This window comes from Malania oleifera, chromosome 3, assembly GCF_029873635.1.
Source record: "Malania oleifera isolate guangnan ecotype guangnan chromosome 3, ASM2987363v1, whole genome shotgun sequence".
NCBI classification, from domain to species: domain Eukaryota; kingdom Viridiplantae; phylum Streptophyta; class Magnoliopsida; order Santalales; family Ximeniaceae; genus Malania; species Malania oleifera.
In genome coordinates, this window is record NC_080419.1 from 40,444,464 (window position 1) to 40,456,903 (window position 12,440).

Here is a 12,440-nt window from a genome sequence, read left to right on the forward strand (position 1 = left end):
GGTGACGATTTTCTTATGCTCTCCGAAACCGTTGACAATTTTGGCCCTGCCAACCAAATTCCTTCCTTTTCTTTTATTTTTCCTTTATCTTTCCTTATTTCTCTCTTTTATACTTAATTTATTTTATTTTTCGGGTTTGGGTTTCTACAATCTCCCATCCTTGTAAAAATTTCGTTCTATAAATTTCTTAATTTAATTATTTTACATAACTCTAATATTACCCATATCATCCTCATATCACGAAATTTATATATACATATATATACACTAACAGATATGCATAAACATGTTACTTAAGAGTTAATTAAATCTATCGCTCGCCTCAAATATAAACATACTACCTGCTCTTGCACCACGAGAAATATCAGCATCGGTCGGCATCATTGTGTAAACACACGCTAGGTTGCCAAGAGGCACTAGATTGTTCCTCTAGTTCTGATCAGGAGCGAGTGCGTTGACCGGCGGTCCATGGCAATCTTGGGCTTTGTGGTCATACCTACCGCATTGATAACATACCATATCCTCACCCCCAACATTCTCCCCGATGCCTCTGGTTACATCTAGCACAGTGAGGGCGGAATGAATTTCCCTTATAACCCCGATCATTCCTATTCAACCTCAGGCCCACAGTATCACTATCTCTTCCCCATGCACCTTGTCTGGCGTCAATATGAAAATTGGGATACATAAGCCTTTTCATCTGATTTTCTACTCTTTCCCCCTCTTGAATACTGGCCTCAACTGCCATGGTCCTGTCCACTAGCGTAGAGAAACTCTGAGTCAATAATGCCACCACTTGTGCATGTATACCCTGCCTCAGACCTCTCTCAAACATCCAAGCCTTCTTTGGCTCATCTGAAATCATGTATGGAGTGAAGCGAGATAGCTCCATGAACTTGCTTGCGTACTGTTGCACGGTCAGGTGTCCCTAAGTCAAATTTAGGAACTCCTCTGCCTTAACCTCTCTGGTGGCAGTAGGGAAGCCACAAGTCCTAGCCATTGTTCCTCCACCAGCTTTATTGTTCTCCACCACCTCTTCACTTCTCCCACTAGTTTTAAAGTGGCAAACCACACCTTCTGTTCTTCCATGCACTCTAGCACATCCAGCAGCTCCTCAATCTCATGAACCCAGTCTTCAGCTACAACTGAGTTCGCTCCTCCTACAATTACCTGTGGATTCGTCCGAATAAACTGCTAAAAAGTGCAACCCCGGCCAACTGGTGGCTGAACCTTCTCTCTAGAGTCTCTCCGTTCCTCCTTCATAGTCTGTCGCGCTATACCTCACAGCACTGCTGAGGCATCGACATCATCCTCACTGGAAGTCTCCAGATGATTATCCCCTCAAACAGCGATGCCCTTTCCCCTGGAATCCATCCTAAAGACAGGATAGAGGCAAGCTTAAAATTTTCATATCTTAACACAACTAGTATAGCTATAAAGCAACGAAACCAGTTTAATATTCAAATTCCCAATTTAAATATCAAACAACCAACTTCTCACAAATCAATCTAACCCCTCAAGTTCTAGTCTCTCTGCTCAGAAACATCACCGTTGATGGATTTACCATGATTTTCTAAAACTGGACGGCTCCAAAAACTCACAAAAGACCGTCAGGGGATTTCTACCTCCAAGCTACAAAACAAAACTCAAAATTCTTATCAGTACCCTAATCTACCCTTTCCTATCCTTATCCTAATTTGAACTTATACTTTGGTATTAATCAACCCTAGAGTCTACAAAACCTAACAACCTAAAGCTCTGATACCACTTGTAACACCTCGAACCCGCCAAGTGGGGCCCAAGGTGTTATGTGTCCAAAAATCCATCTTCGATACCATATTATTCATACACACTTCAATACCATAATATTCATACACACAGTAGAAATAATACTAATGCAAACTTAACAATAATACCAAGAGTACTATAAGTTCATCCCAAAAAGAAGTATCCCATAATTCATATTACACAACCAAAAAGATACTTCCATCTGTCCATATTACATACTAGCATTTAAAACATAAACCTATATATTCCAGTATCTTACATTAACTTAAAATCACAAAACTAAACCCTGCCCCAGAGCTTGCTAAGCTCGATCACCAGAAGGACCTGAAAAGTTAATATATCGCTGGGGTGAGACACTTCTCAGTAAGGACGAATAAAGTATAACAGTGTGTGACATATGAGTTTTAATGTATATATCCAAAATATAATCGTATGATAAATAATAACAATTGAACAGGTACAAGCAGACAGTACGCACATATTTACCATAAAGCAAACCTCAACATCTACATACATATACAGGTCATAATGCACAAACACTTCATTTCATATGGTGCCTAGTTACTTTTCATCACATGGTGCCCAAGTTACTTTTCATCACATGGTGCCAAGTTACTTTTCATTACATGGTGCCTAATTACTTTCATCACATGGTGCCCAGCTACTTTTCATTAATAGTGCCCAGTTTATAACGACCCGAAAAATTTTAATAATTAAGTAATTAGGAAAATGATAGATGTAATAGATAAATAAGGAATAAAGGAAAAATGAAAAATTTTGAAAGAAGAGAATAGCAGACCTCATCAATGAGTTTCATGTCCTTGTCGACGAATATTCTACCAAAGATCGTCGATGAAGTTCAGTTCCTCGTCAACGAGACGATCCCAAATGATAAAATTTCAAGTTTCTTCTGTGACTCGTCGACGAATTATCTCTACTCGTCGACGAGGCCACGTGGCAAAATCGAGTATAAATGGAACCAGGGAAGTTTCCACGCGAAGAAATTATATTTTCTCTGTTTTCTCTCTCTAGAATAGTTTTCTCTGCCTTCTCTATAACTTTTTGGCCCGAATTCAGCCTGAATCGACAATCAGAGACGGCTACGGTGTTCTAGGGAAGATTCTCTACACATCTAGCGGAGCAGTTTTCTAAACTGGGCTTTTCGGAAAACGCTCCTAAGTTGTGGTCAAGGTTAAGATTCTTAATTTTTGGTTTTTAAAGGTTTATTTAAGGTTTATAGGTTGATAAAATGTAGAAATAGTAGTTTCTTTGGGGTTTATCTGATTAAACTAGGGTTTTGATTCAGGGTCTAGGTGAGCGTCACAGGTATCTTTTGGGGGTTCCTGTTGGCGTAGTTCAATAAACCAGGTAAATGGGAATATATATATTAAACCAGGTTTTATGAATTAAACGAATAAATGGGTTATGTTATGTATATATGTATATGTTTTCATGTGGGTTTAAAATTCCAATCATTTAAATTATGATTTATGAGCCTAGGGTTATTTTATTAGTTATGTATATGTGAAAATGGACTAACGAAAATGAAAAAATTTTCAAGATAATTATGTAAGAAATTAAAGGTATATTTCCAGTATGTGAATATTAAATGTAGGTTGGCTTATATTACAAGAAATATATATATATATATATATATATATATATATATGAGTTTTTACTGCTAAATAATGTGGCATGAATAAATAGAATTCTGTGTGGAATTATCTTATATGTATGAGTGTAGGATATATAGGAAATGAACTGAGTATGAAAATGTTATATGAAATATACTGCATGTGAGTGTTACTACAACCATGGAACCAAAAACAGCTGAAAGATGCTGAGGCTAACACAAAAACAGCTGAAAGATGCTGGGTAGCAGACTAGCGCATTTCTATGTGGAATAACACAAAAATAACTGAAAGATGTTGGGTATATTATGAAATGAAATGAAAATGAGAATGAAATGGAGATGAAATGTGAAATGTGAACAATGTGAAATGGAAAAGAGCAACGTAAAGTGATGTTATAATATGTCAAAGCTGAGAACATGAACAGATGAGAATTACAAAATAATGACAGACAAAAATAATGTGTTATGGTAGTATCATTATCTATGCTCGTAGAACATGTTATGTTTGGGCGGGGTAAACTTTTTGCTCTAGAGCTTGCTGAGAAAGGTAAGTGCCCTGGTTAGTATCTTGTGTAGCGGTAAGCTACATAATGTACTAGGGTAGAGGGAAACTACTTGTATAAGTGGGTAGATTTCCCTATTTTCAAGAGCCTTCGCTGGTAAACCTTTGGATGAACTATGTGAGTACGAGATTACTTCTTCACCTGAGGGCTTACTGAGTAAGGTGAGTGTCCTAGTATGCTTCAATTGTGACCTTTGGGTTGCCTAAAGTATCAGAGCAGAGGGGTGCTACTTGTATGGGTGGGTAATCACCCCTATCCTAGGGTTTTTCTCATGGGTAAAATATCTTGCATGTGATTGATTAGGTTAAGAAAATAATTTCATAAATTATGTTAAAGATCTGCAATTGTTGAATATTATGTTGATTATAATCTCATGTTGGCCACACGCTAATTTAATATATTGTTTCTTCCCTTACTGAGATGTGTCTCACCCAAATAAGAATTTATCTTTTTCAAGACCTCCACGAGATCGAGCATAGAGAGCTCGAGGTTATCACAACATTTTTGAGTTATAGAAAAGGGAAAGGGTATAATTTTGATGAAATTTTTTAGATGTAAATATTTTATGATTTATGTTTTATGTTTCAAATCTTCTGGGTTGTGAATATTGGAAGTTGTTGGTTATGCTTTTGGAGATATGTTTATCTATGGATGCAGATGGTTGAATGGATTATTATAGAATGTATATAGAAGTATAGAACTCTGGTATTATACTGATTGAGGATTGTAGTTATGTTTTCCGTTGCATAATTATTAATGGAATAACTGGTATAGGGAAAATGCATGACGTGGCACCCAGGTCCCACAGGGCGGGTTCAAAGGAATGAATTAGTAGCACTTCGGGCCCACTTAGAGGGTCAGGGCATTACACAATTACTTTTCATCACATGGTGCCCAACTACTTTTCATTACATGGTGCCCAATTACTTTTCATTACATGGTGCCCAGCGTACTGAGCATCCCTCCCCATCGCTCTTAGTACATACGTCGTAATAGAATCCCAATGTTACAATAGAGTCCCACACACATATCACAACAAGGTCCCATAGTTGCAAATCACAACCACTCATTTCATATAAAATATTCATATCACATCAACCAAGCAAGCAAATACACCACAGCCACAATATCCATTTCATTAATAAAATCAATCTCATGCCACAAAATTCAAGGAGTTAAATTGTACTTTACAAAATTGAGATGGTTAACCCTACTAATTACTCTAATCCTTTTCATAATCTATAAGATAATCCAAGCTAATATTCTAACCCGATCAACACGTTCACAAAACTCACTACTTTAATCCTATGATCTCGTATTCGAGTTTAATTGGCTAGTTTTGAAGACAATAACCCATAACCTAACCCTAAGCCTAAATACTCCTTTTCAAACGGTTGCATTTTAAAACAAAAGTCGTAAACATACACATATAATTATAAACTCCTTTTTAACCGGCAGATTTTAGAAAATAACCGATATAATTTATTCCTCTTACCTGTTTCAGAAAAAGAAACCAAAATAGACGGAAAGACCTGAAACCCTAGCTTTCCGAACCGGTAAAACTACAAGTACCGGCTAGCCTGAAGGAGAGAGAGTGAACCGAAAGTAAGAGAGAACCCGTAGAAGCTTTTAATGGAGAAATCTCGAAACCCTAGCAGAGCCCAAAAATGAGAGATTTTGAAATTCTAAGAAAAAATGAGCTCACTTCTATTTATAGGTGGGCAGCCCAGGAGAAAACTGTCGACAATTTTCCTTATATCCACAAAACCGTCTATGATTTTATGGTTGACTCGCCCAGTTAACCCAAAATCGGCGATGGTTTTCTCATGCTCTCCAAAACCGTCGACGGTGTTGGCCCTATCAACCAAATTCCTTCCTTTTCTTTTATCTTTCCTTATTTCTCTCTTTTATACTTAATTTCTTTTATTTTTCGGATTCAGGTTTCCATAAAAAAGAACTTACATTAATTTTTTAATGAACGTTATTTTACTTATGAAAGAGAATAGAAAAGAATAATAACATTAGTGAGGTCAAACTGAAAGAGTTTTTTGACTCAAAATTTGTGGTAGTACATTCCCAATAAGATGATGCAAAGTCATTGTAGCTTCAATAGCTAGGACAGGAAGACAAATTAAGGTACCTGAGCCCCTCTAGGTCTACTTAGATTGTGTCATTTAAAACTTACTGCATATTAAGCCATATAAGCTCAACCATGTTTTGAAATTAGGAATAAAAATTTTAAGTTTGAATGAATTTAAATAAAATTTTATATAATTTTTTATTATATTTTATCAAAATTAACATAAATTTAAATTAAAATATTTTTCAAACGTAAATTTAGTTTATATGTATATTAGCCCATTAGTTTTGGTTTGTATTTGCCATAGAGAGAGAAGGCACACAAACCAAATAGTGGGCACAGAAGCTTTTCATAAAATTCAAACTACTTTTAGCAAACGTGGGATGGTAATTTCTAAACTATCCTATACCTTTGTCAATGCACTCATATAATATCGAATGAAAATTTACTAATACAATGCTTGAGAGTATGAATTTTAGGTTTTAAATTTAGATTTAAATGAATTTGGATAAATTTTAATATAATTTTATATTACATCTTATCCAAAACCAATAAATTCAAATCCAAGATATCTCCAAACATAAGATGAATACATATCATAAAAGAGAAGAAATTAATTAAAAGAAAAACATTTTAATAAAATCATATTACGAGAAATGCATCTTTGTCTTAGACTTAGAGTAAAAATTTTATAGTTAGGAAGAAGTATATTATTGTATGTGGATACTTCATTTTATCTGAGGAATAATTTATTAAAAAGTTAGAGAGCTCATCCTCAAAACTAAGGTGTTAAGTAGAGAGGGTTAAGAGGATCTTATATTGACTTGGGACTGCCTACAGAGGCAATGTGAGACTGGACGCGCACCAACACTCCCCCTCGAGCCCATAGGGGGAAATGAGGCGAAGCGGAGTCCAGCCCACAGAGGAGCCAAGCAGTCCAAGGCCTAGCTCTGATACTAAGTTAGAGAACTCATCCTCAAAACCTAGGAGTTAAGTAGAGAGAGTTAAGAGGATTTTATCTTGGCTTGCAACTGCCCATAGAGGTGATGTGAGACTGGACACACACCAACAAAAAATATAGGAAGGGTTTTGGAATCCTTTTTCCTCATGCGTATCTTTTCTTGGGTTGATGGGGAAAGACATATTTGTTTGAATAGTTTTTTGGCCTTAAAGTTTACAATTGCCCAATTATATGTATATAAGTTAATTATTAATCAATTAAAGGTGACTAATTTTGAGCAAATAAATTTTTTGGGTCTGGGACCATTTGATTGGTTGGTTTTTCAAGAATTTTGAATTGATTGAGAATAATTAAATTGCTTGTTTTTTTTAAAGAGATCCTAATTTATTCTCAAAACTGAGATTAATTGACTCGATTTTCTTAAACTTTATGTTGGTTACAAAATTCAAGTTAATTTAGGCTATGTTTGGATCTTGGGAAATGACAAGGAAAGGAAAATGAAAAGAAAAAGGAATGGAAAGGAAAGAAAAGGAAAAATAAAGAAAACTAAAATCCCAATGTTGTTTGGTTGTTGAGGAAAAGAAGAGGAAAAAAATAAAAGGATTCCTTAAAAATATAATTTTTGTTTGATATTAAGGGAAAAGCAATATTATTTATTAATATCAATTGTGAACTTTTTTTTTACAAAATTCATTACTTCATTTAAATTCTTGGAACATGCTAATGATGAACTCCAACCCACCTAAAAATTTGCCAATATTGCTTATGATGGATTGATTACTTAATTAAATTCATGACCATTTGTAAATGGATTGATCATGCACTCCTACCCACCTTAAAATTTGTCATCTTTGCTTATGATTGATTGATATTCTGTCATGTCTCGTCATTCAATCAAATCCAAATCTAAAGGGGGAGATTCCACTATTGCCATCAGTATCATCCCTTACCAAAATAGTAGGGCATCAATTGGTGATAAGTAGACCCCATGGCAAATGATGAACTCAATTACAATCTCCACATGAACATGTTCAACTTGGAATTAAAATATTCATATTTAGCCATGCCATTCATCAACTTTCCTACCAAATCTGAATAATATGCCTAGCTTATTACTGATGAAAGTATGTTTCTTTGCAACCATGTAAATTTTCACATTTTCAATCAAATAACTATTATTGAAAATGATTAAATGCGTATCTAATATTTTCAAATTTTCATTTTAGAAAATTACTCTAAAAAATGAAATGCATATGCTAAATATTTAATATTTATCAATTTCAATAAAAAATTTACACTAATATTTACTTGTAAAGTAATGAAGTCCAACGAGTATTCTTTTCACAAACTTCTCACACTCCGTTAAAAGAAATGCAGTGTTCAATTCAACTTATCTACAAATAAGAATTCTTCTAAAATATATCACATATATAATAAGGTTATCCAACCATAAAAAAGGGAGCACAAAAATCATTCTTCTTGTGTTTTTTATTGATTGTGCAAATACTAGGCCTCGAAGAAAGAAGATCCAAATTTTACCATTACCCAAAGACTACGACTGTGACGACCTGCTTAATTTCCACATTTTTTTTTTATAAAATTAACAGCATAAATCTCAGTAGATCATAATTCACCTGGACCCATGGGTACTAGGGATATATCGGAACATATAGCAGAAGCCTAAGCAACAGGAAACATACAATCATATACATCTCATTATACCATACATCACAATACCAGAGTTACTACAATCACTGTATATATATATATATATACACAACACTCAACCCAAAAACATGTCTTAGGGTCATTTCCACAAAATACATCCGACCCTATCAAAATACTTACCCTTCTTGAAGGGCAAATCTATAGCTCTAAATTAGCGGGACTTTTCCCACTCTCTTATCTGGGGCTCTTGAAAAGTTTATAAAATTTTAGGGTGAGCCACCTCTCAGTAAGGGAAATAAACTAATACCAGTGTGTGGCAACATGAGCATTCCGTGTTATACATATACCATATAGAACATAATCAGTAACTATTATATCAAATCTAGGAAAATATATATATCATCAAAACATGGCAGAACATACTGCATTTTCATAAACATATTTCATCTCATATCATAATAATACAAAAACATTCCTAATAGGCTAGCTGGATGTTGTCATGTATTACCCCCACATGACTGGGTTGTGTGGCCCAAAGGCGGGACCTGATAATGGTTGGCCGACCACTGCCAAGTCAAAAATATAGTTTGTAAGTCTGGTGGGTCTACCAGACTTGGTCCGTATACTAGGGGCGCTCACACACTTCTTAAAAACTATATCGACCATCCAATCTCACACCACTTCGTACAACGACGTTACCACAGATATCATGATCATGAAGACCATAGACACATAGCAACGGTACCGTGCAAATGCTAGCCTAGACTAAGCCAACCAGGTTCTGATATCATATAACATATACTGAAATTGTGATACATGGATATCTCATATCATTAATTATCATATCAATCATATCATTTTGCATATTTACATATACCATGAAAAATCATCAGCCCGTACGCCGGTATTACACATTTTATTATCGCTCTGCCCGTACGCTGGAAAATCATAGCACAGCCCGTACGTTGGCAAATCATACACATAGCTCGACCCGTACGTTGACAAATTATACACATAGCTCGGCCCATACGCCGACAAATCATACACATAGCACAGCCTGTACGCCGGCAAATATATCAAAATTGCGGGCCATACGCCGGTTTTTCATTATAAAAATCTATATCATTCACATTCCCAGAAAACAGTGTTTCATATTAATTTCTACTCACGCCACACTAACAGGTTTTTCACATATTCAACATATCATCATTTTCAATAGTATTTTCCCAATATATAAATTATAAATAAATGTATTTATTTTCTGAAATCAAATACTATAACAATATACATATTTTCATAAAATACTAACTTAATTTATCCCCTTACCTAATTCCTGAAAAGCCCCTAAGAAAATATGTCCTGCACCCGCAGGGTTCCCTGTTCAACACCTTGAAAACAAAATTTCCCAGAACTAAAGTTCAGTATTTCGATGTGTACTATGCTTTCCTCAACTGTCAAAAATCCAAATATTGAGTAGAAAGTCTTACCCTGGATTTGGGATAGTTTTCACTTCAGCCCCACCGACGATCTGGTCTGGCAGATTTGCAGAAAACTTTCCCAAGAACGTCATGGTGGCTTCGGATCGTCGAACAGGTGAAAATTTGGCCCGAAATCGAAGAGGGAAGGTGGAGAAACCGAAGGGTAAAAGAGAGAGAAACTCTACGCAGAAAATTTCGTCCAAAAATGAACTTTAGGCCTATTTAAACTATGGCCTTCATTGACGAGCCGCGTCACCTTGTCGACGAGGTCAATACAAAATTCGTTGATGAACTCTACCCTTTGTTGATGAAATTCAGAAACCCCAAAATCATCCCCTCGGTATTTCCTCGTTGACGAGTCACGTCACCTCATTGACGAGCCCAACAATATTTTTGTCGACGAACTCCAACCCTCGTCAACGAGCTCCTGTTATACCCTTGTCGACGAGGAGCTGAAAAATTTCTCAAGATTTATCCTTTCCAAAATGCATTGTCGTCGACTGCCTCTTTCTGTTTTCGGTTTCCATTTCCTTTTCTTTTATTATTTAAATACCATTATTCTTCGGGTCGTTACAACGACACTTAATTGGACAAACTAAGAATGCTCAAGCAACCTTTTCATCCTCTACAATAGCTTGATAAAGCATCATGTGAGATGTGTCACTCATGCCATAATTTTTTATAATCTCATTGAACATTTGTTCTTTAGTATAGTTTTGAGGATTACCATGATCCAGTGTTGCGACAGCTACATCCAAACCTATCTTGATTGTCTTCATCTCTTCACTCACAACATCAACAAATCTTGGTTTTTTTTTTTTTTCTCTTGATCTCTTTAACCAATTTCGATGTTGACCTAGACACAAATCTTGATGAAGATGTAGGATCAGTGTTTAAGTTATCCTGGTTGTCAACTCTAATGAAATCATGTTGTTGTTCACTTGACTCGACATGAGTACTATTTACATCAATTTCATTTTGTTCCTTAGCTCACTGAAATTGCCTTTTGTTTTGGACCAGCAACACGACTTATAGTAGCTCTATCTTTCCTAAATATTTCATCCAACAGGTCAAGATTTCTATAGGTTCATTTGGAAACTGAGAATCCTTTGGCTTAGCCTATTAAGAAAAGTATAAAAAATGGCAGTTAATATCACTGAAATTAATCTTGATTAATTGCATAAAATTAAGCAACGGTTAATATTGCATGTCCAATGTTAACTATTTTAAATATAAAAGAACTCATTAAGAAACATATATGCCTTTGCCAAAAGAAAGCAGTTATGATATAATCATGTAACATTGCATCACTCATCAATAAATATTTCAAGAAATTACATAACATAGGATGTTAAGAAATTAGATATTGAAAAGTTTAGTGCTTATGAAATTTCACATGAAGTCAAATTTAGGACTCAAAATCAATGCTCTCAAACGCAATATAACATGGTGCTCTATGCAAGCTTGAATCTAAATAAAAACAATAGCTAGTGGAGAAACAATAGCTGAAATGAAAACAATAACCACTATAAAGGCAGCCAAACTAGTTTGATTTGGTGTTGTGTTGCTGTTTCCAAAATAGTGTTTGTTCATGGTCTATATTAGCATTATACAGAGTATATTATTTAGTTTGACTGTATTTGAACCAAATCAATAGAAGAAGTTAATTGTAATAACACTTTTGGTTGCTTTAAATTTTTATAGCCAATCTTACAACACGTATTGCAAACCAAAACTTTAGTTTCCAAGATTTATAAATAAAGTGGGACTTATTATACCTAAATGTATGTTGCCCATACATCTGCAAGAGCTTCCATCATCTAGGTTGATTGATTGTACCCAAATCCGCTACTAGATCTTAAGAAATCTTGAGCTATTACAAGGTACCTTTACAAAGTCTTCACTCGATCTCGATGCTTGCCAACTTCTTTGGGAATTCGAATGAAAATCCATACAAGCATCTTGATGAGTTTCTAGAAATTTTTTCCACCATCCGTATACCTCACTTTGGTGATGATGCCCTTTGTCTAAGGCTATTTCCATTCTATCTGAAGGACAATGCCAAATATTGGTTGAATTCCTTAGAGTCGAACTCGGTGATCAACTAGGCCACCATGCAACACGAATTCCTGAAAAAATACTTCTTCATTGGGAAGAATAACTAGTTTAGGAAGGCAATCACCAGTTTCTACCAAATAGATGGTGAACAATTTTTCGAGACATAGGAGTGCTTTAGGGACCTCTTGCGTAAATGTCCACATCACCAAGT

At 35.2% G+C, this 12,440-nt stretch overlaps 1 non-coding gene across 1 annotated transcript; it reads right to left on the minus strand.

Annotated features, from left to right (window-relative positions):
• Window positions 1–12,334: 12,334 nt before the first annotated feature.
• Window positions 12,335–12,440, minus strand: LOC131152441 (small nucleolar RNA R71). The gene has a single exon (XR_009135943.1). It is a non-coding gene; the product is annotated as a small nucleolar RNA R71 (small nucleolar RNA).